General features: G+C 36.9%; 1 protein-coding gene across 7 annotated transcripts in view; it reads left to right on the top strand.

Annotated features, from left to right (window-relative positions):
* GALNT13 (polypeptide N-acetylgalactosaminyltransferase 13) overlaps positions 1-26,726 on the top strand; it is a 652,766-nt gene that overhangs the window by 249,285 nt on the left and 376,755 nt on the right. The window contains exon 2 of one of the 7 annotated variants that reach the window (XM_042243855.2): positions 10,809-10,943. The exons of the other annotated variants lie outside the window; for them this stretch is intronic. The gene's annotated coding sequence lies outside the window, so the exon portion shown is untranslated. The remainder of the gene's footprint in view (positions 1-10,808; positions 10,944-26,726) is intronic. 7 annotated transcript variants of the gene reach the window in all.

Genomic DNA, 26,726 nt, shown 5'->3' with positions numbered 1-26,726 from the left:
CCACTTTTGAGTTTTCCAAATTTGCTGGCATATTGTGTGCAACACTTTCACAGTATCATCTTTTTGGATTTGAAGTGGCTCAACTAGAATTCCATCACCTCCACTAGCTTTGTTTGTAGTGATACTTCCTAAAGCCCTCTGACTTCACCTTCCAGGATGTCTGGCTCTAGGTGGGTGATCACACTGTCATGATTATCTGGGTCATGAAAATCTTTTTTGTATGGTTCTTCTATGTATTCTTGCCACCTCTTAATATCTTCTGCTTCTGTTAGGTCCATACCATTTCTGTCCTTTATTGAGCCCATCTTTGCATGAAATATTCCCTTGGTATCTGTAATTTTCTTGAAGAGATCTCTAGTCTTTCCCGTTCTATTATTTTCCTCTGTTTCTTTGCATTGATCACTGAGGAATGCTTTCTTCTCTCTCCCTGCTGCTCTTTGGAAGTCTGCCTTCAAATGGGTATATCTTTCCTTTTCTCCTTTGCCTTTAGCTTCTCTTCTTTTCTCAGCTATTTGTAAGGCTTCTTTAGACACCATTTTGCCTTTTTGCATATCTTTTTCTTGGGAGTGGTCTTGATTACTGCCCCCTGTACAATATCATGAACCTCTGTTCATAGTTTTCAGGCACTGTCTATCAGATCTAATCCCTTGAATCTACTTGTCACTTCCACTGTATAATCACAAGGGGCTTGATTTAGGTCATACCTGAATGGTCTAGGGGTTTTCCCTACTTTCTTCAATTTAAGTCTGAATTTGGCAATAAGGAGTTCATATTCTGAGCCACAGTCAGCTCCTGATCTTTTTTCTGCTGACTGTATAGTGCTTCTCCATCTTTGGCTACAACGAATATAATCAATCTGATTTCCACACTGACCATCTATTGATGCCCCTGTGTAGAATCTTCTCTTGTGTTGTTGGAAGAGGTTGTTTGCTATGACCAGTGCATTCTCTTGTCAAAATTCTGTTAGTCTTTGACCTGCTTCATTTTGTACTCCAAGGTCAAATTTGTAGCACTTTAGGATTATCATTGTTGTGTTTTATTTCACAATTATGAGGTACACAAGGTGAAATAAATCCATTCGTTTTCATAGGCAGAACAATAGCGGAAATAAAAGTATCAGTGGCTCAGTTGTTTCCAACTCTTTGTAACCCCATGGACTTTAGCCCAACAGGCTTCTCTGTCCATGGTAGTCTCCAGGCAAGAATACTGGAGTTGGAGCCATTTCCTTCTCCAGAGAATCTTCCTGACCCAGGATCTAACTCATTTTTTCCACATTGCAGACAGATTCTTTATCATCTGAGCCATCAGAGAAACCTGATAATACCTTAAACATTCAAGTGAGAAATTTATTGTTTACAGGAATCATCAGAAATCGATTATGTACATTAATGGGGTGATAGAGCATTCAAAACTCTTCTCAAATATATATGTGTGTTTATAAATACGTGTATATATATGTATGTGCATATATACATTTATATATATATATATGAATTATACACTGAGCCTGTATATCGGAACCTCTCAATATCTTATTTGACCTCAGACACCATATATTTCATTTATTTATAGAGAATGTAGGAGTGTAAATCTTTTACCTTCTTCATGACTCTTTGGCTGATTTAATGATTATATTGGCATAAAACAGATTAAAAAGAAAAACTTAATTTTGTATGTATGGAAGCCTCATAGAATATATTAGACTGAAAGAAGTGACTGAGGTATGCAAACTTTATATGTTTTAAACAAAGAAACAATAAATTTGTGAAGAACTTACAAGACAAAATAGTTTGGGTGTGGGGTAATAAATTACTGAGGATGTAGCAAGGTTTATTTGTGTAGCCTCCTTGCCCCTAAATTCCCTATCTCTCATGATAAGGATGCCTCTCTTCTTTCTGTTACAGGTGGATATCTTTTATGGGAAATTTATTTTCTCCTTTCAGGGGAATAAAGAAGGTTCAGAGTGTCCTTCTTGCACTGACTGTTTCTCAAACAACTTTAATTCAAAATAATTCATATGCTAAAGTGGTAACTTTGGGGGTGCCATATTTTACTTACCTTCAAAAAAAAAAGGATGACAACTTTTCATGGAAATAATATATAAAATAACGCATGTCAAGCTATCTTTAGTAATATATCTTAAGCTTTGTAAAATGATTTTACATTATTACCAATCTCATGTTGGCTCAGTGGCATTAATGGGTATATTGAAGTAGACTTGAAAAGGATGTTTGAGGGAATGTTATATATATTTATTTCTGTTAAGTTTCTGTGAAATTTTGGTTGAATCAAATTGAGGCATGTTGATGGTGGTTTGGTCAGAGGTTATGTTGTTTATTTCTTTCTTATCAAGGGATAAACTCTGGGTCAAGGCAATGTTCAGAATTGAATCATTCGGCACTTCAGATAATAAGCTCAAGCTGCTTACATTGCAGTAGAAGTACTATGAGAAATGAAAAATGTATGGGTAGAAACAAATAGACAAAATTATGAGGAAACTAAAGTCTGTTTCTCTAACTGAATTTGTCTTTGGCAAAATAACTAGAATCAGTAAAATACTAAAATAATATGAATTACTACTATAAAAATAAATAGTGTAATGCAATTACAAAAATGTTGCTCGTGAATTTTGGTGACTATAAAGAAATTTGTAAACATTCACACATGGGTTTTTATGTGAACAAAACTAGTGGAGGTGACGGAATTCCAGTTGAGCTGTTTCAAATCCTGAAAGACGATGCTGTGAAAGTGCTCCACTCAATATACCAGCAAATTTGGAAAACTCAGCAGTGGCCACACGACTGCAAATGGTCAGTTTTCATTACATTCCCAAAGAAAGGCAATGCCAAAGAGTGTTCAAACTACAGCACAATTGCACCCATCTCACACAGTAGTAAAGTAATGCTCAAAATTCTCCAAGCCAGGCTTCAGCAATACGTGAATCATGAACTTCCAGATGTTCAAGCTGGTTTTAGAAAAGGCAGAGGAACCAGAGATCAAATTGCCAACATCCACTGGATCATGGAAAAAGCAAGAGAGTTCCAGAAAAACATCTATTTCTGCTTTATTGCCAAAGCCTTTGACTGTGTGGATCACAAGAAACTGGAAAATTCTGAAAGAGATGGGAATACCAGACCACCTGACCTGCCTCTTGAGAAATCTGTATGCAGGTCAGGAAGCAACAGTTAGAACTGGACATGGAACAACAGACTGGTTCCAAATAGGAAAAGGAGTACTTCAAGGCTGTATATTGTCATCCTGCTTATTTAACTTCTATGCAGAGTACATCATGAGAAACACTGGACTGGATGAAGCACACCCTGGAATCAAGATTGCTGGGAGAAACATCGATAACCTAAGATATGCAGATGACACCACCCTTATGGCAGAAAGTGAAGAGGAACTAAAAAGCCTCTTGATGAAAGTGAAAGAAGAGAGTCAAAAAGTTGGCTTAAAGCTCAACATTTAGAAAACTAAGATCATGGGATCTGGTCCTATCACTTCATGGGAAATAGATGGGGTAACAGTGGAAACAGTATCAGACTTTATTTTCTTAGGCTCCAGAATCACTGCAGATGGTCATTGCAGCCATGAAATTTTTAAAAGACGCTTACTCCTTGGAAGAAAAGTTATGACCAACCTAGAGAGCATATTCAAAAGCAGAGACGTTACTTTGTCAACAAAGTTCCGTCTAGTCAAGGCTATGGTTTTTCCTGTGGTTATGTATGGATGTGAGAGTTGGACTGAAGAAAGCTGAGTGCCGAAGAATTGATGCTTTTGATCTGTGGTGTTGGAGAAGACTCCTGAGAGTCCCTTGGACTGCAAGGAGATCTAACCAGTCCATTCTACAGGAGATCTGTCCTGGGTGTTCATTGGAAGGAATGATGCTAAAGCTGAAACTCCAATATTTTGGCCACCTCATTGGAAGAGTTGACTCATTGAAAAAGACTCTGATGCTGGGAGGGATTGGGGGCCTGAGAAGGGGACGACAGAGTATGAGATGGCTAGATGGGATCACCAACTCGACGGACGTGAGTTTGAGTGAATTCCGGGAGTTAGTGGTGGACAGGGAGGCCTGGTGTGCTGCAATTCATGGGGTCACAAAGAGTCAGACACGACTGAGCAACTGAACTGAAAGTTCTTAAATCAGTAGCTAGATATGCATGAGTGTGATTGCTTATTTTAAACATGGTGTTTAGTTTTTTAAGGACTGTCTTATAGTCACTTTGGAAAGCAAACTGTCTTCCAAAGTGACTATACCAATCTGACATGTCAGTTTTCTAAAAATGTGCATTCTATTTTTAGATTCTTCTATGGATATCAGTTAGATCAAATTGATTCACAGGGCTGTTCAGGTCGTCCATATCCTTACTAATTGTCTGCCTACCAGATCTATCACTTACTGAAAGAGGAGTGTTGATATTTTTAATCATATACTTGATTTATCTATTTCTCCATACATGTCTATCAGATTTTGACAAATTTATTTTGATATTCTTTTGTTAGTTGCATATGTACTGAGGTCTATTATCTCTTTTCTGATATTTGGCTACGTATCATTATGTAGCATCACTTTTATCCCCAGTAATTTTCCTTGTTCTGAAGCCCACTTTGAAAGTAACATAGCGGATGCTGCATTCTGTTGTTTTGTGGTAGCATAGTCTGTTTTTCTTTATCCTTTTACTTTTAACCTAGTCTTTATATTAAAAGTGGTTTCTTGTAGACAACAGAGATGTGAGTCCAGTTTACTAATCTACTTCAGCGATTTAATTTAGCTAGTGTATTTAGACTATTCTCATTTAAAATGGTTGTTTACAGTGTTGGATTAGTATCTGCCAGGTTTGTAACTTTTATTTATTGCAGTTGTGACTTGCATCTTTTTTTCTCTACATTTTGTGCCTTCTCTTAATATACCTGAGATTTTATATGATTATGTTTTATTTTCTCACTTATTGCATAACTTATATTTTAAAAAGAATTGATGCTTTTGAACTGTGGTGTTGGAGAAAACTCTTGAGATTCCCTTGGACTGCAAGGAGATCCAACCAGTCCATCCTAAAGGAGATCAGTCCTGGGTGTTCATTGGAAGGACTGATGTTGAAGCTGGAACTCCGATACTTTGGCCACCTGATGCGAAGAGATGACTTATTTGAAAAGACCCTGATTCTGGGAAGGATTGAGGGCAAGAGGAGAAGGGAACAACAGGATGAGATGGTTGGATAGTATCACCGACTCAATGGACATGGGTTTGGATAGATTGCAGCAGTTGGCAATGGACAGGGAGGCCTGGCGTGCTGTGTGCGGTTCATGGGGTTGCAAAGAGTTGGACACGACTGAGCAGCTGAACTGATTTTCCTAGAATTTACAATACATTTAAACTAATCTACATACATTCTCAAATGATACTGTTCCACTTCATGAATAGTACAGGGTTGTTTTTTTTTTTAATATGATTTTTAATAGGAAGTTAAACCTCAACTACAATAGCTGGTTTTAATTAAGTACTTACTATGTTCTAAGATATTTATAGTATAGGTAATTTTTTAACACATTCTATGCCTTATGATATTTCTTTAATCACTACATTTATCTGTGTGCTATTATCACTCAGTACCATATTACTGTTATTATTTTAGATGAACAATTATTGGTCATTTTATTTTAAACAGTCTTGGTAAGGTGATTCAAAGGACATGAGACAGTCATTCCAACAAATGGTGTTAAAACAATTGTCTATCCATATCACAGGAATAAAACTGCAATAGAAAACTGAACCTTAAAATAACACTCATCTATTAAAAATTCATTGGCAATGGAGTATAGAGCTATGTGTAATAGATGTAACTATAAAATGTGTAGGAGAAAATCCAGTGACTTTAGTTTGCTAAAAAATTTCTAGCAGGACACATATAAACAAACAATAAAGGAAAAAGACATTGATAACTTTGACTTGATAGAAATTTTAAATTCTGTTTTTCAAAAGATACTGTTAAGGAAGAAAATATCACAAACTGATAGAAAATATTTGCAAAACAGTATCTTATAATGGGCTTTATCCAGAGTACATAAAGAGCCTCTATAATTTTATGAGATGACAGATTACCCAAGTGAAACAAATGGGCAAAAATTTTGACCAGACACTTCACAAGGGAAGATCATTTAATGGCACATATACAGATATGCACTTAAACAGATGCTCAGCATCATACCATCAGGGAGATTCAAGTATTATTCAAAATAAAAACATATGTCTACTAAAGTGGCAGAGGTCAAAAGACTGAAAATACCAAGTTCTGACTAGAATGCAGGGCAACTAGATACTTCATTATTTGCTGGTGAAGATGGAAAAAAGACTCATTTTGGAACTTCTTGTAAATTTAACCATGTACTTACCATATTTTCTACCAATCTGATTCTTTAATATTTTATCATGAGATTGTGTCCACACAAATACCCATATGCAGATATCTGTATCTGCTTTATTTTTAACACCTAATGATTGAAAATGATCAAATGTGTATTAACTGGTGAATGAATTAAATTTTGATATGTACTTAGAAATACTCCTTAATAAATAAATACAGAGAAACATAGATAAATATCAAAAACATCATGTAAGATAAAGGCAGACACAAAAATAAAAAACTGAATAGTGTGCAATTCTATTTTATATGAAATTCTAGAATAGTAAAAATATAGAACACAAAACAATTATAGTGGTTGTTGGGCTGGAACTGAGAAGCAGATTTTCTGCAAATGAGCACTTGTGAAACTCATTGAAATCCAGACTTCAGAGTAGTCTATATTTTTATTTTGGTGATTATATCTGTATGTTGTTGTGGTTGTTCACTCGCTCAGTCATGTCTGACTCTTTGCAACCCCATGGACTGTAGCACAACAGGCTTCCCTGTCCTTCACCATCTCACAGAGCTTGCTCAAACTCATGTCCATTGAGTTGGTTGTGTCATCCAACCATGCCATCCTCTGTTGTCCCCTTCTCCTAAAGGCAGACAATGTTCCTCTGCCTTTAATATTTCCCAGCACCTTGGTCTTTTCCAATGAGTTCATTTTAGCATCAGGTGGTCAATCCTTTGGAGCTTCAGTTTCAGCATCAGTCGTTCCAGTGAATATTCAGGGTTGATTTCCTTCAAGATTGACTGGGTTGATCTCCTTGCAGTCCAAGATACTTTCAAGAGTCTTTTCCAACACCACAGTTCAAAAGAATCAATTCTTTAGCACTCAGCCTTCTTTATTGTGCAACTCTCACATTCATGCATGACTACCAGCAAAACAATAGCTTTGACTAGATGGACCTTTGTTAGTAAAGTAATGTCTCTGCTTTTGAATATGCTATCTAGGTTTGTCAGGGCTTTTCTTCCAAGGATCTAATGTCTTTTAATTTCATGGCTCCAGTCACCATCTTCAGTGATTTGGAGCCCCAAAATATAAAGTCTTTCACTGTTTCCACTATTTCCCCAACTATTTGACATGAAGTGATGGGACCAGATGCTGTGATCTTCATTTTTTGTATGTTGAGTTTTAAGCCAGCTTTTTCACTCTCCTCTTTCACCACCATCAAGAGGCTCTATAGTTCCTCTTCATTTTCTGCCATAAGGGTGGTTTCATCTATATATCTGAGGTTATTGATATATCTCCTGGCAATCTTGATTCCAGCTTGTGCTTCATCCAGCCTGGCATTTTGCATCTTGTATTCTGCATATACTTAAATAAGCAAGATGACAATATGCAGCCTTGATGTACTCCTTTCCCAATTAGGAACCAGTCTGTTGTTCCATGTTCAGTTCTAACTGTTGCTTCTTGATCTGCATACAGGTTTCTCAGGAGGCAGGTCAGGTGGTCTGGTATTCTCATCTCTTTAAGAATTTTTCACAGTTTGTTGCTGTCCACACAGTCAAAGTCTTTAGCATAGTCAACGAAATAGAATTAGATTTTTTTCTGGAATATCTGTATTCATTTGTCAAAACTAATTTTAATAAGGATGAATTTTATCATATGTAAATTATATTAATATATCTGATTAAAAAATCTTCAATAGGATAGATGGAATAAGCATCAAACAATCCAATTCTTGACCAAATTCTCATAACTTCTCATAGTAAAGCCCTATTTAGTTCAGTATTTCTTACCCTCTATAATATTGCCAACAATATTGCCAAGAAATATCAACAATCTCAGATATGCAGATGATACCACCTTAATGGCAGAAAACAAAGATAAACTAAAGAGCCTATAGGTGACAGCTTAAAACTCAGCAATCAAAAACCTAAAATCATGGCATCCAGTCCCAATACTTCATAGCAAATAGAGGGGAAAAATTGGAAGCAGTGACAGATTTTATTTTCTTGGGCTCCAAAACATTGCTGCAGATGGTGACTACAGCCTTGAAATTAAGAGGCAGTTGCTCCTTGGAAGAGAATCGATGACAAACATAGACAAAGACATCACTTTGCTGACAAAGGTCTGAATAGTCAAAACTATGGTTTTTCCAGTAGTCAGGTATGTGTGCAAGAGTTGGACTATAAAGAAGCCTGAGTGCCAAAGAACTGATGCTTTTGAACTGTACTACTGAAGAAGATCCTTGAGGGTTCATTGGACAGTGAGCAGATCAACCCTGTCAATCCTAAAGGAAATCAGTCCTTCGTATTTACTAGATGGACTGATGCTGAAGCTCCAATAGTTTGGCCACCTGATGTGAAGAGCTGACTCATTGGAAAAGACCCTGATGCTTGAAAAGGTCAAGGGCAGGAAGAGAAGGGGGTGACATAGGATGCGATATTGGATGACATCACTGACTTGGACATGAGAGTGAACAAACTCCAGGAGATGGTGAAGGAAGCCTGGTGTGTGGCAGTCCTTGGGGTTTCAAAGAATTGGACCCAACTTAGCTACTGAACACCAAGTTTGCCTTTCGGCAAAAATTTGTAAAGCATGTCAAAAGGCAAGATAAAACACACTCTGAACCAGTGTCATCATTAGAATCAGACTGAGATATTTATGATATTGCATTATACACCTTAATGGAAAAAGGTAGATAGCATGCAGTATCTCTTCGATAATGTCAGCATATAAAAACTGTGACAAAAATTTAAAAGAAGATATTATGAATTAAAAACACAGTAAAAGAAGAGTGCATTTAATGTGCTCCTAGCAGACTTAACACAAACAAAGAAATAAAGAATAACCTTAAAAATAGGACACTAAAAGTTACTCAAACTGAAATGCAGAAGAAAAAAGTTAGGATAAGCTTAAATTTAAAAAAAAAAAAGAGAAACTGTGATGGCCAAGACTGCAAGACCAAGTAAAAAGTGCAATACTTGTGTAATTGGAATAACAGAAGGCAAAGAAAAGGAAGACAAACAGTTAAAATATTTAAATATTTTTTCCATAAACCACAGATACCACAAGCTTAGAGAACAGAAATAGGATAAATAACAAAAAATACATGCCTAGGCATTTTATACTAAAATTGCAGAAAACCAAAGAGAAACATAAAATTTTGAAGGCAGCAATAGAGGCGGGAAAAACATAATAAGGGATTAAGAATTACAGCAAACTGCTCATCAGAAACCACATAAATAAAAATAGAGTGCAGTGAAATCATTAGTGTTGGAAAAAAAAGAAGTAGAAAAAACAAAGTAGACTTCTGTATCTAAAGAAATTACTTCCAATAATGAAAGTGAAATAAACATTTTCTCAAAAACTGAGGAAATTGATTCCTTACAGACTTGTAGTGTAAGAAATTTTGACAAAAGTTCTTGTAAAGAAGTAAAGTAACATGGCAGAAAGTTGCTTCTACATAAAGGAAATGAGTCAGAAAAGAAATAAATGAACATCAGTATATTGATAGTGTTTTACAAGCAAAAGATCTATTTTTATAAATGAAGACCATGAAAGATAGAGGTGGTGTCTATAGGAACATCTGAGATTCAAAGGAAAAAAAAAAGTTGGAAATGAGACCATGATTAAGTGACACAGGGAGATGCTTAGGTCAACTTGATTGATGTCAGCTTATAGAAAGCAATTTTTGTCATGTGAACATAAAATGTATTTCCATAATGTCCTCTATTGAACTGTTTAGGGGACTGAAGGTAATTGTTTCCTTGTTGATGCCCCTACAAAACAGTGTAAGCTCATCTCTTTGCCAGATAGAGGTCAAAATAACAAATATAACATTCATAGTATTTGACTAAATATTTGTAGTTTATAAATCAATATTTAATTCTCAAATGAAATATATTTTACCCTTAGAACTTCCTTGTTCCTCACATTGTAAAGAATCTGCTTGCATTGCAGGAGACCTGGGTTCGATCCCTGGGTTGGCAAGATCCTCTGGAGAAGGGAATGGCAATTTGCTCCAGTATTCTTGCCTGGAGAATTCAATGTATTGAGGAGACTTGTGGGCTACAATCCATGGAGTCACAAAGAGTCGGATATGACTGAGCAACGAACACTATTATTACTACTCCTTAGAATAAACAGTACAATGAGATACATAATACCCATTTTTAGGGCCAAATCAAAAAGGATAAAACATCTAGTAGTGGTGAAGATGTGGGACAACTAGAACTCTCATACTCTGCTGGTAGGGATATGATTTGAGGGAAGGTTTGCAATTTCTTATCAATTTGAAAATACTCTTTTCATACAATCCAGCAGTTTTATTCCTAGGCATTTACTAGAGAGATGACTACTGATACACTCAACAATATAGATGTGTTTTAAAGATCTGCTGAGAGAAAGAGGTCAGACACAAAAAGGCTACATCCTGTATCATTTTATTTATACAGATGCTACAAAAACAAATCTGAACTCTAGTGACAGAAGACATATGACAAGTCTGAGCATCTGTGACTGGAAGGAGCACATGGCAACTTTGAGAATGATGGATATTCTGTGTTTTGACTGGAAGAATGGTTAAATAGGTATATACATTTGTTATAATTCAATGAACTGTACACACAATGAGTTTATTTTATTGATTTAAGTAATATGTCAGTAAGATTAGTTTTGAAAAATATATGTTAACTATGGGGGGGCCAAGAATTAACCTTAAAACTAGTGGCATTTCTGGATTTTCTTTTTACCCCCCTTTTAACCTGAAGATAGGCATAATTAGAATCTACTTCATTATCTTAAGAGATATTTATCATCTACAGGAGGGCAATCTCATTTATACAGGTGATAGGGAAGCTAGCTATATTTGTATATAATAAGTATATGGATGTGATTTAAAAAAAAAAAAAAAGAGAGCGAGATCCAATATTCCCAGGTTTGTAGTCAGGAGGAATATGCTCACTGGATTGGATCAAAAGATTCAGAATATGATATTATACATGTTTCAATTGCCAGTCTAGGTTCGATGCAGAATACAGGATGCTTGGGGCTGGTGCACTGGGATGTCCCAGAGGGATGGTACGGGGAGGGAGGTGGGAGGGGGGTTCAGGATTGGGAACATGTGTACACCCGTGGCAGATTCATGTTGATGTATGGCAAAACCAATACAATATTGTCAAGTAAAATAATAATAATAATAAAATAAAAATTTTAAAGATTCAGAATAAAATCCAGGTACATTTGTCATTATGTACTAAACTGATTTACCAACTCTGATGCACTAAGGTTTGCTTTTTTATATTTTGTTATAGGTCTGTGTCCAATTAGCAATATGCAAATTAAGCCACTGTATAAAGGGACTTTATGTTTCCTGCAGATATCAGTACATAATTATTAGAATCATTTGTAAGGATGAAATATTTGGACATATTAACTGCCTATGCTTTGTCACAAGCCAGAAAAGTCATGGCATTAGGGAGTAGTCAAATATATACACTATTCTGTTAATACAATATATCTCTCACTTGTAGAGAAAATTTTTTTTTTCACAGATATGAATTTTCTGAGTTAACACGAAGAATGACCAGTTCAGTATGAAAGAGGGACATTTTAAATCACTAACCATGAGATTAAACTGATTAAGAAAGGGAGAAATACTGTGTTTTCAGAATTATTCAGTAGAATTTGATGCCTTTAGATTCATTTTAAATATACAGCATGTGTGCTGTGTTTAGTTGCTCAGTCATGTCCAACTCTTTGCAACCCCATGAACTGTAGATCGCCATGCTCCTCTGTCCATGGGGATTCTCTAGGCAAGAAATACTGGAGTGGGTTGCCATGTTCTCCTCCAGGGGATCTTCCCAACCCAGGGATTGAACCCAGGACTCCTACACTGCAGGCAGATTCTTTACCATCTGAGCCACCAGGGCAGCCCAACATACAGGTAATTTCAGCCAAATGAGAGATTCTGATTGAATGTTGGATTGCTCTGGTTTCAAACAAATAATTAAAGTAACCACATTAAAGAGAATGTCATGTAAACTTTTCTGGAGAGATTTTGGGCTGATAAGCTGTGCATATGTGTGTGTGTATGTGTGTGTGTGTAAGTAGCACAGTCTCTCAGGTTAAGCTCCCTGGTTTGGATCAGGACTTATGAACTGATCAAACTTTGACATTATTTAAGCTTTCTGTATTTCTTCTTCCATGAAATTGGGATGGTGATAATTAGTGTACATTTTATTAACTTGTTATGTAGATTAAGTGAGTTAATGTATATAATATGCTAAGAACAGTGCCTAGCACATGAACACAGCTTATGTTAACTGAAAGCACAGAATGCTTTCACCTAATGATACCATATTCTTTTTTATAAGGAAGATAATGTACCATCTTCACCATCTCAAGGCCTGTTTTGTTCTTGTTTATATTGAACAGCAACACAACTTTCTGATGAAAATGTTCTAGTGGTACTGTAAGAAAGATATAATAGAGGAAAATGAAAAATCTTGATGGGTGATGCAGAACTGTGGAATATATAAGATTAAAGAAACACTAGGGTAGAATTTTTTTCTCTATTGTTCACTGTCATATACCAGGCATCTCAAATAGAGCCTGGCATATCTGGTCCCATCACTTCATGGGAAATAGATGGGGAAACAGTGGAAAGAGTATCAGACTTTATTTTGGGGGGCTCCAAAATCACTGCAGATAGTGACTGAAGCCATGAAATTAAAAGACACTTACTCCTTGGAAGAAAAGTTATGACCAACCTAGATAGCATATTGAAAAGCAGAAACATCACTTTGCCAATAGAGGTCCATCTAGTCAAGACTATGGTTTTTCCAGTGGTCATGTATGGATGCAAGAGTTGGACTGTGAAGAAAGATGAGTGCCGAAGAATTAATGCTTTTGAACTGTGTTGTCGGAGAAGATTCTTGAGAGTCTCTTGGACTACAAGGAGATCCAACCAGTCCATTATGAAGGAGATCAGCCCTGGGATTTCCTTGGAAGGAATGATGCTAAAGCTGAAACTCTAGTACTTTGGACACCTCATGTGAAGAATGGACTCATTGGAAAAGACTCTGATGCTGGGAGGGATTGGGAGCAGGAGGAAAAGGGGATGAGAGAGGATGAGATGGCTGGATGGCATCACCAACTCGATGGACATGAGTTTGAGTGAATTCTGGGAGATGGTGATGGACAGGAAGGCCTGGCGTAGTGCGATTCATGGGGTCGCAAAGAGTTGGACACGACTGAGCATCTGATCTGATATTGAAGTCAGTAAATGTTTGTTGAATTAAATTGAAATGAATATGAGGAGATGGTTTTTTCATATTTTGCACTTAAATGATTTAAACATTCAACTATATCAGAACAACTAAACATGCAAGACACATAAAATAGAAATTGTTTAATAAAATACCATCCGCATCTAAGAAAGGAAATCTATATGAACCATATAATTGTAGGTAGAAAGGAAGACTACAAAATGTCTTGATAAGTCTTTGGGAATCTCACAAGACAAAGAGAAATTAATGGTAATTCACACATATTACATGAAAATAAAAAATGGAAGAAAAGGAAAAAACTCTAAGGAGAAAATTTTTATTGATCTATGAATTTCCCAGTGTACTCTATGGGAAATATATCTTGAACCTTGCACAGTTGAACTTGACAAAATTCGGTTCCATATTCCCTGCTTCCTTTTTATTTCTAATCCGCATGGTTTAAAATGATCAATACGAATAGAGATTACCTAAATAATTAGTTAATAAGTATAACTCTGACTTGCACTTCTACTTAAGCTTGCTTTAAATTCATGGAAACGTCTTTTAACAAGATCAGAATGCTTTCACCTAATGATGCCGTATTCTTTCTTACAAGGAAGACAATGTACCATCTTCACCATCTCAAGCTGCGGACCCCTACCTAAGTGATTTTCAATGAGTGAATACATTCTTTCAGTTAATGCAAGGCAATAATAAGTTGCTGCTATCACATGATTCTGCTTTGTTGGATGTGATATTGAATATGTGAAGGAACTTTATTGCATTACTCTACCTGCCCTATTTTCTCATCAATCTGTTTTTCTTGAGACACTTTTTAAGTTATCAGAGTATCGTAAAATATCAATAAGATCATAAAGGTGAACTTGCAAAACATGTGCAAGCTAAACACTGTTTTGAAACTCAAATAAGTGAAATTAAGAGAATACTTTGGCTCTAAAGAATTATCTGTTGAAAACAATCTTGTGCATCCAAATTTCCAATCGTGAGCTATTGTGAGTCTTAATTTTATAAAATATGTAAGTGTCTGGAATGAATACAAGTCAATATGGCAAAACAGATGATACATATAACCTATCCAGTTTGTTTTTTCATCCAATTGGTCTCCCATTTGAGACTGTTTGAATTAGTGCAGTATATAGGGGAAAAAAACAACAACAAAAAAACAGAGGCTAGAATGAAGAAACAGAGCTGGAAGGAACAATATCTAAAGGATAGTGAAATGATTTTTGCTTTGCTACAATGGAAGATGAACTAAAATTTGATCAATAAGCATTCTCAAAGTCCACTTATTAAAAAACTCATAGCTGCACTTAAAAAAAGGAAGCAAAAAAGCCCCACTTAATTTCAGAATCACTAGGGTAATTTACTTCTTGAACTATAAAATAACAGTAATAATTCAAATCAGTTCATTCATTCAGGGGAATAAATATAAAATAACTGAAAATAAAACAATATAATGACACATATGAAAATAGTTGCCCCTTCCCAGTAGAAGGAATAAAAACCTATTAACCAAAAATTGCAATGGAATTGCCTATTGGATGACATTAACTTAAACAAATTAAAAAATTTTTTCCTAAAATGACTGCTATTACTTATTCCTGCAGAAAACTGGATCTATTACAAATGTTGAAGGTAGCGATGCCAGAGTAAACTGCTTTTCCTTCAGGTTAAAATAATTTCATGAGAAAAATTACTCAAGATTCATAGTTACCTCAAAACTCAAGTCCTAGTACAGAATCTCCATAAATTTTAACCTCAGTATGTTTATAAATAGTAGAGGATTAAACTAGCAATGTGTATGTAATGAAAATTAAACTCTTTGATAGGTAGTCATGAAAAGGAGATAATGAAATTAAATATGAAAGAAAAAAGTGTTATAGATATTTTTAAAATTACCATTCCCCCAAATTTGTATATATGTTTATGGGTATGCATGCTGCTAATTCGCGTCAGTTGTGTCCTACTCTGTGAGACCCCATAGATGGCAGCCCACCAGGCTCCTCCGTCCCTGGGCCTCTCCAGGCAAGAGCACTGGAGTGGGTTGCCATTTCCTTCTTCAATACATTAAAGTGAAAAGTGAAAGTGAAGTCCCTCAGTCATGCTGACTCTTAGCGGCCCCATGGAGAGTCCTTGGGATTTTCCAGGCAACAGTACTAGAGCAGGTTGCTATTTCTTTCTCCAATGGGTATGCATATGTTTGCACAAATATAAACATATATGTGTGTATATGCATACATTTTATATGAATATATATATAGATAGTCAGGTAGAATGTTAAGGATTTTAAGAGTAAACTATAAAGAAATAAAAGGAAGGGGGTCATTATGTTTCTCAGGCTCAGATCATTGTCATTTTTTATTGGGTCACTCTTTTAATCTGTAGCTTGTTCAGGGGACTAAGCATCCACAATTTGCCCTGGACATTATGATGTAACCAATTTTTCCTTTAAGTAAAAGTTTAGATAATAAAAGCCAGAGTATATTTGGCAATATTTCATATAGATCTGATGAGTTTTGAGAAAGAGAGTGTTCATTTAAACATGTACTTTACTGGTGGTTGAACATTGTGTTGATTTTTATAACAGCCTTTAAACTTTTTTTAAATTTAAATGTATTTATTTTAATTGGAGGCTAATTACTTTACAATATTGTATTGGTTTTGCCATATGTCAACATCAATCCTCCACGGGTGTACACGTGTTCCCAATCCTGAACCTCCCACCCACCTCCCTCCCCATACCATCCCTCTGGGTCATCCCAGTGCACCAGCCGTGAGCATCCTGTATCCTGCATCGAACCTAGATTGGCGATTCGTTTCTTATATGATATTATACATGTTTCAATGCCATTCTCCCAAATCATCCCACCCTCTCCCTCTCTCACAGAGTCCAAAAGACTGTTCTATACATCTGTGTCTCTTTTGTTGTCTCACATACAGGGTTATTGTTACCATCTTTCTAAATTCCATCTATATGTGTTAGTATACTGTATTGGTGTTTTTCTTTCTGGCTTACTTCACTCTGAATAACCGGCTCCAGTTCCATCAACCTCATTAGAAATTATTCAAATGTATTATTTTTAATGGCTGAGTAATACTCTATTGTGTATATGTACCACAGCTTTCTTATCCATTCATCTGCTGATGGACATCTAGGTTGTTTCCATGTCCTGGCTATTATAAACAGTGCTGCGATGAACATTGGGGTACATGTGTCTCTTCAATTCTGGTTTCCTCGGTGTGTATGCCCAGCAGTGGGATTGCTGGGTCATAAGGCAGTTCTATTCCCAGTTTTTTAAGGAATCTCCACACTGTTCTCTATAGTGGCTGTACTAGTTTGCATTCCCACCAACAGTGTAAGAGGGTTCCCTTTTCTCCACACCCTCTCCAGCATTTATTGCTTGTAGACTTTTGGATCGCAGCCATTCTGACTGGCGTGAAATGGTACCTCATTGTGGTTTTGATTTGCATTTCTCTGATACTGAGTGGTGTTGAGCATCTTTTCATGTGTTTGTTAGCCATCTGTATGTCTTCTTTGGAGAAATGTCTATTTAGTTCTTTGGCCCATTTTTTGATCAGATCATTTATTTTTCTGGAATTGAGCTGCAGGAGTTGCTTGTATATTTTTGAGATTAGTTGTTTGTCAGGTGCTTCATTTGCTATTATTTTCTCCCATTCCGAAGGCTGTCTTTTCACCTTGTTTATAGTTTCCTTTGTTGTGCAGAAGCTTTTAATTTTGATTAGGTCCCATTTGTTAATTTTTGCATTTATTTCCAGTATTCTGGGAAGTGAGTCATAGAGGATCCTGCTGTGATTTATGTCAGAGAGTATTTTGCCTATGGTCTCCTCTAGGAGTTTTAAAGTTTCTGGTCTTACGTTTAGATCGTTAATCCATTTTTAGTTTATTTTTGTGTGCGGTGTTAGAAAGTGATCTAGTTTCATTCTTTTACAAGTGGTTGACCAGTTTTCCCAGCACCACTTATTAAAGAGATTGTCTTTAATCCATTGTATATTCTTGCTGCCTTTGTCAAAGATAAGGTATCCATGCTGCTAAGTCACTTCAGTTGTGTTCGACTCTGTGCAACCCCATAGACGGCAGCCCACCAGGCTCCCCTGTCCCTGGGATTCTCCAGGCAAGAAGAATGGAGTGGGTTGCCATTTCCTTCTCCAATGCATGAAAGTGAAAAGTGAAAGGGAAGTCGTTCAGTCATGTCTGACTCTTAGCAACCCCATGGACTGCAGCCTTCCAGGCTCCTCCATCCATGGGATTTTCCCAGCAAGAGTACTGGTGTCCATAGGTGTGTGGATTTATCTCTGGGCTTTCTATTTTGTTCCACTGATCTATATTTCTGTCTTTGTGCCAGTACTATACTGTCTTGATGACTGTGGCTTTGTAGTAGAGCCTAAAGTCAGGCAGGTTGATTCCTCCAGTTCCATTCTTCTTTCTCAAGATTGCTTTGGCTATTCGAAGTTTTTTGTATTTCCATACAAATTGTGAAATTATTTGTTCTAGCGCTGTGAAAAATACCGCTGGTAGCTTGATAGGGATCACATTGACTCTATAGATTGCTTTGGGTAGTATACTCATTTTCAATATATTGATTCTTCTGACCCATGAACATGGTATATTTCTCCATCTATTAGTGTCCACTTTGATTTCTTTCACCAGTGTTTTATAGTTTTCTATATATAGGTCTTTAGTTTCTTTAGGTAGATATATTCCTAAGTATTTTATTCTTTTCGTTGCAAAGGTGAATGGAATTGTTTCCTTAATTTCTTTTTCTACTTTCTCATAATTAGTGTATAAGAATGCAAGGGATTTTGGTGTGTTGATTTTATATCCTGCAACTTTATTCATTGATTAGCTCTAGTAATTTTCTGGTGGAGTCTTTAGGGTTTTCTATGTAGAGGATCATGTCATCTGCAAACAGTGAGAATTTTACTTCTTCTTTTCCAACTTGGATTCCTTTTATTTCTTTTTCTGCTCTGATTGCTGTGGCCAAAACTTCCAGAACTATGTTGAATAGTAGCAGTGAAAGTGGGCACCCTTGTCTTGTTCCTGACTTTAGGGGAAATGCTTTCAATTTTTCACCATTGAGGACAATGTTTGCTGAGGGTTTGTCATATATAGCTTTTATTATGTTGAGGTATGTTCCTTCTATTCCTGCTTTCTGGAGAGTTTTCATCATAAATGGATGTTGAATTTTGTCAAAGGCTTTCTCTGCATCTATTGAGATAATCATATGGCTTTTATTTTTCAATTTGTTAATGTGGTGAATTACATTGATTGATTTGCGGATATTGAAGAATCCTTGCATCCCTGGGATAAAGCACACTTGGTCGTCGTGTATGATCTTTTTAATGTGTTGTTGGATTCTGGTTGCTAGAATTTTGTTAAGGATTTTTGCATCTATGTTCATCAGTGATATTGGCCTGTAGTTTTCTTTTTTTGTGGCATCTTTGTCAGGTTTTGGTATTAGGGTGATGGCGCCTCATAGAATGAGTTTGGAAGTTTACCTTCCTCTGCAGTTTTCTGGAAGAGTTTGAGTAGGATAGGTGTTAGCTCTTCTCTAAATTTTTGGTTGAATTCAGCTGTGAAGCCGTCTGGACCTGGGCTTTTGTTTGTTGGAAGATTTTTGATTACAGTTTCAATTTCTGTGCATGTGATAGGTTTGTTAAGATTTTCTATTTCTTCCTGGTTCAGTTTTGGAAAGTTGTACTTTTCTAAGAATTTGTCCATTTCTTCCACATTGTCAATTTTATTGACATATTATTGCTGATAGTAGTCTCTTATGATCCTTTGTATTTCTGTGTTGTCTGTTGTGATCTCTCCATTTTCATTTCTAATTTTATTGATTTGATTTTTCTCCCTTTGTTTCTTGATGAGTCTGGCTAATGGTTTGTCAATTTTATTTATCCTTTCAAAGAACCAGCTTTTGGCTTTGTTGATTTTTGCTATGGTCTCTTTTGTTTCTTTTGCATTTATTTCTGCCCTAATTTTTAAGTTTTCTTTCCTTCTGCTAGCCCTGGGGTTTTCCAACTCTTCCTTTTCTAGTTGCTTTAGGTGTAGAGTTAGGTTATTTATTTGACTTTTTTCTTGTTTCTTGAGGTATGCCTGTATTGCTATGAACTTTCCCCTTAGCACTGCTTTTACAGTGTCCCACAGGTTTTGAGTTGTTGTGTTTTCATTTTCATTCGTTTCTATGCATATTTTGGTTTCTTTTTTGATTTCTTCTGTGATTTGTTGGTTATTCAGAAGCGTGTTGTTCAGCCTCCATATGTTGGAATTTTTAATAGTTTTTCTCCTGTAATTGAGATCTAATCTTACTGCATTGTGGTCAGAAAAAATGCTTGGAATGATTTCAGTTTTTTTTAATTTACCAAGGCTACATTTATGGCACAGGATGTGATCTATCCTGGAGAAGTTTCCGTGTGCACTTGAGAAAAAGGTGAAATTCATTGTTTTGGGGTGAAATGTCCTATAGATATCAATTAAGTCTAATTGGTCTATTGTATCATTTAAAGCTTATATTACTTTGCTAATTTTCTGTTTGGTTGATCTGTCCATAGGTGTGAGTGGGGTATTAAAGTCTCCCACTATTAATCAGTTATTGTTAATTTCCCTTTTCATACTTGTCAGCATTTGTCTTACATATTGTGGTGCTCCTTTGTTGCGTGCATATATATTTATAATTGTTATATCTTCTTCTAGGATAGATCTTTTGATCATTATGTAGTGTTCTTCTTTGTCTCTTTTCACAGCCTTTGTTTTAAAGTCCATTTTATCTGATATGAGTATTACTACTCCTGGTTTCTTTTGGTCTCTATTTTCATGGAATATCTTTTCCAGCCCTTCACTTTCAGTCTGTATGTGTCCCTTGTTTTGAGGTGGGTCTCTTGTAGACAACATATATAGGGGTCTTGTTTTTGTATCCATTCAGCCAGTCTTTGTCTTTTGGTTGGGGCATTCAACCCATTCATGTTTAAGGTAAATTATTGATAAGTATGATCCTGTTGCCATTTACTTTATTATTTTAGGTTCGAGTTTATACACCCTTTTGTGTTTCCTGTCTAGAGAATATCCTTTAGCATTTGTTGGAGAGCTGGTTTGGTGGTGCTGAATTCTCTCAGCTTTTGCTTGTCTGGAGTGCTTTTGATTTCTCCTTCATATTTGAGTGAGATCCTTTCTGGGTACAGTAATCTGGGTTGTAGGTTATCTTCTTTCATCACTTTAAGTATGTCTTGCCATTCCCTCCTGGCCTGAAGAGTTTCTATTGAAAGATCAGCTGTTATCCTTATGGGAATCCCCTTGTGTGTTATTTGTTATTTTTCCCTTGCTGCTTTTAATATTTGTTCTTTGTGTTTGATCTTTGTTAATTGGATTAATATGTCCCTTGAGGTGTTTCGCCTTGGATTTATCCTATTTGGGACTCTCTGGGTTTCTTGGACTTGAGTGATTATTTCCTTACCTATTTTAGGGATGTTTTCAACTATTATCTCCTCAAGTATTTTCTCATGGTCTTTCTTTTGTCTTCTTCTTCTGGGACTCCTATGATTGGAGTGTTGGAGCATTTCATATTGTCCTGCGGGTTTCTGAGATTGTCCTCATTTCTTTTAATTTGTTTTTCTTTTTTCCTCTCCGATTCATTTATTTCTACCATTCTATCTTCTATTTCACTAATCCTATCTTCTGCCTCCATTATTCTACTATTTGTTGCCTCCAGAGTGTTTGTGATCTCACTTATTGCATTATTCATTATTTATTAACTCTTTTTTATTTCTTCTAGGTCCTTGTTAAACCTTTCTTGCATCTTCTCCATCCTTGTCTCCAGGCTATTTATCTGTGATTCCATTTTTACTTCAAGATTTTGGATCATTTTCACTAGCATTATTTGGAATTCTTTATCAGGTAGATTCCCTATCTCTTCCTCTTTTGTTTGGTTTGGTGGGCATTTATCCTGTTCTTTTACTTGCTGGGTATTCCTCTGTCTCTTCATGTTGTTTATATTGCTACATTTGGGGTGGCCTTTCTGTATTCTGGCAGTTTGTGCAGTTCTCTTTATTGTGGAGTTTCCTCGCTCTGGGTCGGGTTGTATTGGTGGCTTGTCAAGGTTTCTTGGTTAGGGAAGCTTGTGTTGGTGTTCTGGTGGGGGGAGCTGGATTTCTTCTCTCTGGAGTGCAATGAAGTGTCCAGGAATGAGCTATGAGATGTCAATGGTTTTGGAGTAACTTTGGGCAACCTGTATATTGAAGCTCAGGGCTGTGTTCCTGTGTTGCTGGAGAATTTGCATTTCAGTGTAGGTATGGAGACATTTGATGAACTTCTATCAATTATTGTTCCCTGGAGTCAGGAGTTCTCTGATGTTTTCAGGACTTGGACTTAAGCCTCCTGCTTCTGGTTTTCAGTTTTATTTTTACAGTAGTCTCAAGACTTCTCCTTCTATACAGCACCATTGATAAAACATCTAGGTTAAAGATGAAAAGTCTGTCCACAGTGAGGGACACCCAGAGAGGTTCACAGTGTTACATGGAGAAGAGAAGAGGGAGGAGGGAGTTAGAGGTGACGTGAATGAGATGAGGTGGAATTGAAAGAGGAGAGAGCAAGCTAGCCAGTAATCACTTCCTTATGTGTGCTCCGCAGTCTGGACTACTCAGAGATGTTCACGGATTTATACAGAGAAGAGAAGAGGGAGAAGGAGACAGAGGTGGCCAGGAGGATAAAAGGAGGGGAGAGAGACAGATTCACCCAGTAATCAGTTCCCTAAGTGTTCTCCACCATCTGGGACACACAGAGATTCACAGAGTTGGATAGAGAAGAGAAGGGGGAGGGAAGAGACAGAAGCGACCTGGTGGAGAAAAAGGAGAGTCCAAAAGGGGAGAGAGCAGTCAAGCCAGTAATCTTGCTCCCAAGTAAAAATGGGTACTGAAGGTTGGGTTTTTCAAGGTACAAAATTGATAACAAATACCAAAAAGCAAAGATTAAAAATCTAGAGTAGAGGTTGGATTTTCAAAAATACAATATTAAAGAAAAGAAGAAGAAAAGAACAAAGTCACAAAAATTATTTATATATATATATGAAGTTTGCTCTAAAAATAGGGTCTTTTTTTTGAAAAGTAATAGGTTATAAAAATGAATATTAAAGGAGTAATAGAGGACTTAAAAATTTTTTTTTTAAAGTTAATAAAAAAAGAATGATCATAAAAATAGTAAAGATATATCTAGGACTTTCTCTGGTGGTGTTGTGGGCAGTGTGGGGTCAGTTCATTTTCAGATAGTTCCTTGGTCCGGCTTATATTTCTCAAGGTCTATAGGCCCCTTCCTATGTGGTCGGTAGTAACTACAGGGTTTTAATCTATTGCACCTGTCACTTCCAAGGTGGTTCCCTCTGTTTTAGCTTCTTCTGTTTGCTGGTCTCTTCAGTGTCTGATTTCTGCCCTGACACGGAGGGGAGGTGGTGGACACTTTTTTTAGGCTCACTTTTTCAGTTGCACTGTGGGGAGGGAGGGATGCTGCAAACAACACTGGTGTGTGCTCGCAGTGTCTCAGCCCCACTGAGCCTGCCCCTGCTCAAGGCACACACAGCTCAGGCTCTAGGTTGCTCCGCTGGGAACTGTCCGAGGCCGGCCTTGGGCTGCATGCACCTCCCAGGTCTAAGCCGCTCAGGTTCAGGCACTCAGGTAGTCCTCAGAGGTGCAGACTCAGTTGGTCCTGTATTTTGCGCCCTTCTCCAAGCAGCTCAGGTGACGAGGTGTTTGGCAAGCACGGTCGCTGCGACTTATCACCTCTCCTGTCCCTACTGCTCAGTTTTCTGGGTGTACAACCGGCGCACCTTCTCAGGCAGATGACTGTCCAGAACTCCAAGAAGTCTTAGTTAGCAAAGAATTGCTTGCAGTTTGGTAGATAATGTCTCTCTGGGGCTGCGATTGGCCCCTTCTGGCTCTGGCTGCCTATCACTGGAGAGAGATGGTCTGCAGCCAGCTAATTCTGTTCAGTCCTTTGTTCTGTGCACGGTCTTGGCGGTGTCTTACATTAGAGCTTTTCACATGGTAGCTATCCCACCGTCTGTTTTGCTAGCCCAAGTTACTTCGCTCTGATTACCCTCGGGGCATTCGGCCTGATCCTTACTCTAAGCAATGCAGCCCGTGCCTCCCTGCCCAGCCCCCACCTGCTAGTGGTGGACGCAGGCTTCTGCGCTGCTTCTCCGCTGGGGGAGTTACCCTTGGGCTCCTAATCTGTGGGTTTTAATTATTCGTTTATTCTTCCTCCCTGTTATGTTGCCCTTTGTGCTTCCAAGGCTCACCACAGACTTGGCAGCAAGAGTGTTTCCTAAACTTCTCTCTTTTTAAGACTCCCTTCCCGGGATGGAGCTCTATCCCTACCTCTTTTGTCTCTTTTTTTGTCTTTTATATTTTTTCTTACCTCCTTTCAGAGACAATGGACTGCTTTTCTGGGTGCCTGATGTCCTCTGCCAGCATTCAGAAGTTGTTTTGTGGAATTTACTCAGGGTTTCAATGTTCTTTTGATGAATTTGTGGGGGAGAAAGAGGTCTCCCCATCCTATTCCTCTGCCATCTTCTATAACAGCCTTTAATTTTAAAATTATCGTATATCTTTGGCACAGACAGTAAATGCTTATGAGTTTTGATTTAGTCTTTGTGTATTTTGAATGGTGAGTTCCTAGAATATGTGGATACTTTAAAATATTTGCAGTGTATGATAGATTTCTGAAATTTTGATGCGAAAGGAAGTGAAAGTCGCGCAGTCATGTTCGGCTCTTTGCAACCCCAAGGACTATACAGCCCATGGAATTCTCCAGGCAATGATACCAGAGTGGCTTGCCATACCCTCCTCCAGGGGATCTTCCCAACCCAGCGATTGGACCCAGGTCTACCACATTGCAGAGAGATTCTTTACCAGCTGAGCCACAAGGGAAGCCTAGGAATACTGGAGAGTGTAGCCTATCCCTTCTCCAGTGGATCTTCCTGACCCAGGAATCAAACTGGGGTCTCCTGCATTGTAGGCAGATTCTTTACCAATTGATCTATAAGGGAAATGTTGATAACATATTTGCATTATTAAACCATATTGCATTATTAAATATATGAAATAATATATTCAATTTAATTATATTGACTATTAAATAAGTCACTCTATTGAAGTATATTGTTAGTATTTTGGTTGTTTATTATTATTATTAACTAACAGAAAATGCCTGGAGATGATGAAAAACTCACAACTTAGAAAATTAATGCTAAGCAATAAGATTTACAATATCTGTAAATAAATGCAAAGATCAGCAGGTTTATACAGATGGCCAATAAAATGTTGTAATGCCTGAAACATAAACATAAGCAGTGGAGGCACAAGGCAGTTAGTGATTAGCTGTGTGATCCGTGAGGTTAGCTTTTAGTTTGGGTAGAATATTGGACTTTTTTTTTTTTTCTACCAGAAATTGTCTCCATAAAAAATAATGAGCAAAATATTACATTTCACATCATGGTGCCTCTTGCAGCAAATTTACATTAGTTTATTTTGATGGTCTGAAATTATTGATGGAGCTTCTGAAAAAAGATCTGATTTAAAAATCAAGTAACCAAGGGAATGGCAACCCACTCCAGTATTCTTGCCGCCACACCCCCCACCAAAAAAAAGAGCAGCTTAAAAATCAAGTAACCATAATTTGAGTTCATTACTTGACAACTGAATTAAAGAACTGATATAATTTCATTTTTCTGAATTTACTGATAAAAATGTGAGATTCCTCTCAGGGTAACAATACCTGATCATTCTCACATGCAAAACTTACAAGCCTTCAATTTATCCCCATGATGTTTTTAGTGTCATAGAAATTGGCACTATTTCCTACTTCAAGGAATACATTTTTATTAACACTTTAAATGAAGCAAGAAATTTTACTTTCATGATTTGACTCTATGTGCCCCACCATTCTAATCTTCCTTTCTCGGTTTTTGTCCTCCCCCTACTCAAGCCCACTTGCCATTCCACATCAGAATGCACACATATATACACTATGTTAACACACCTTATTCCAATAAATGTGACTGTGGTTTTCAGTTAAGGCAGCAGAGCATGTTTGTCATTTGAACTTAATCCATATATTTGCCCTAGGAAACCCTATCCAGTAATTTTATATTTTTCTTGATATTATACTATTAAGGATAATCAGTAAGAAGGTCAACTGCATGCCTAGTATCAAGATGTGAGTACCAAAATGAAGTAGAACTTGCTTAACAACCAGCCAATGATGACAACAGATGACATTTTTTGACATCAAAATGTCTTGAGACCAGAAGAAATGCCTGTTACTGTTAACCACTGCATCTACAGTAATTTCCAAAATGTGTTGTACATACCCTGTGTTACTTCACTGGAGTGAGAAAAGAAAATATTAGAATTTTTCTTTATTTTTTGCATTACTGCTAATGTTTTATATTTGGTTTACTATAATATCAACAAAAAATATAATTTATTACAAATAAGTACTCATGCATTTTTTAAATTGATTGGAGAACATGAGTGAAAAAATGAAGACTGTTAAGAAAGTATATTATTGAGTTAAAGTGAAATTCAGTCCTGAGAAAATGATAGGTTGAACCATAAACTTTGTCACGTAAGTGGGGAATTCACTACATCTCCCACATATCTTTTTAATCTTTAATCAGCAGGAATCAGGTGGCACTTTCAAGCAAGCCACCAAGGAGAGTATAATACAAGAGTTGTTTTCAAAAGAGTGAACAGAGTTTGGAGAACACAATGAAAGATGGTTGTATATGGTGGCTCTTATGAGGGATTAAGTTGCTGCCACTTTGGACTTTAAGTGGAGGGGAGGAAGCCATTATATGAACTGATTAAAAAAAAAAAATCTTTAGTTTGAGTACAGAGTCATTTGCACCTGTGACACAAGGAAGAAGCAGTAAATGACTTAATTTTATTTTTGTCTTACTGTTCATCTTCTTATTGCTTACTTTCATTGGCCAAATTCAATCTGAAGTCAGAGAAGTCCACAGACCTAGTCCATTCGAGTCAGCCTCCTGGGGCAGAGTTGGAGAAAGGTTAAGAGTG

Source organism: Ovis aries, chromosome 2 (assembly GCF_016772045.2).
Source record: "Ovis aries strain OAR_USU_Benz2616 breed Rambouillet chromosome 2, ARS-UI_Ramb_v3.0, whole genome shotgun sequence".
Taxonomy (NCBI): Eukaryota; Metazoa; Chordata; class Mammalia; order Artiodactyla; family Bovidae; genus Ovis; species Ovis aries.
This window is presented reverse-complemented; position numbering and strand designations above follow the sequence as displayed.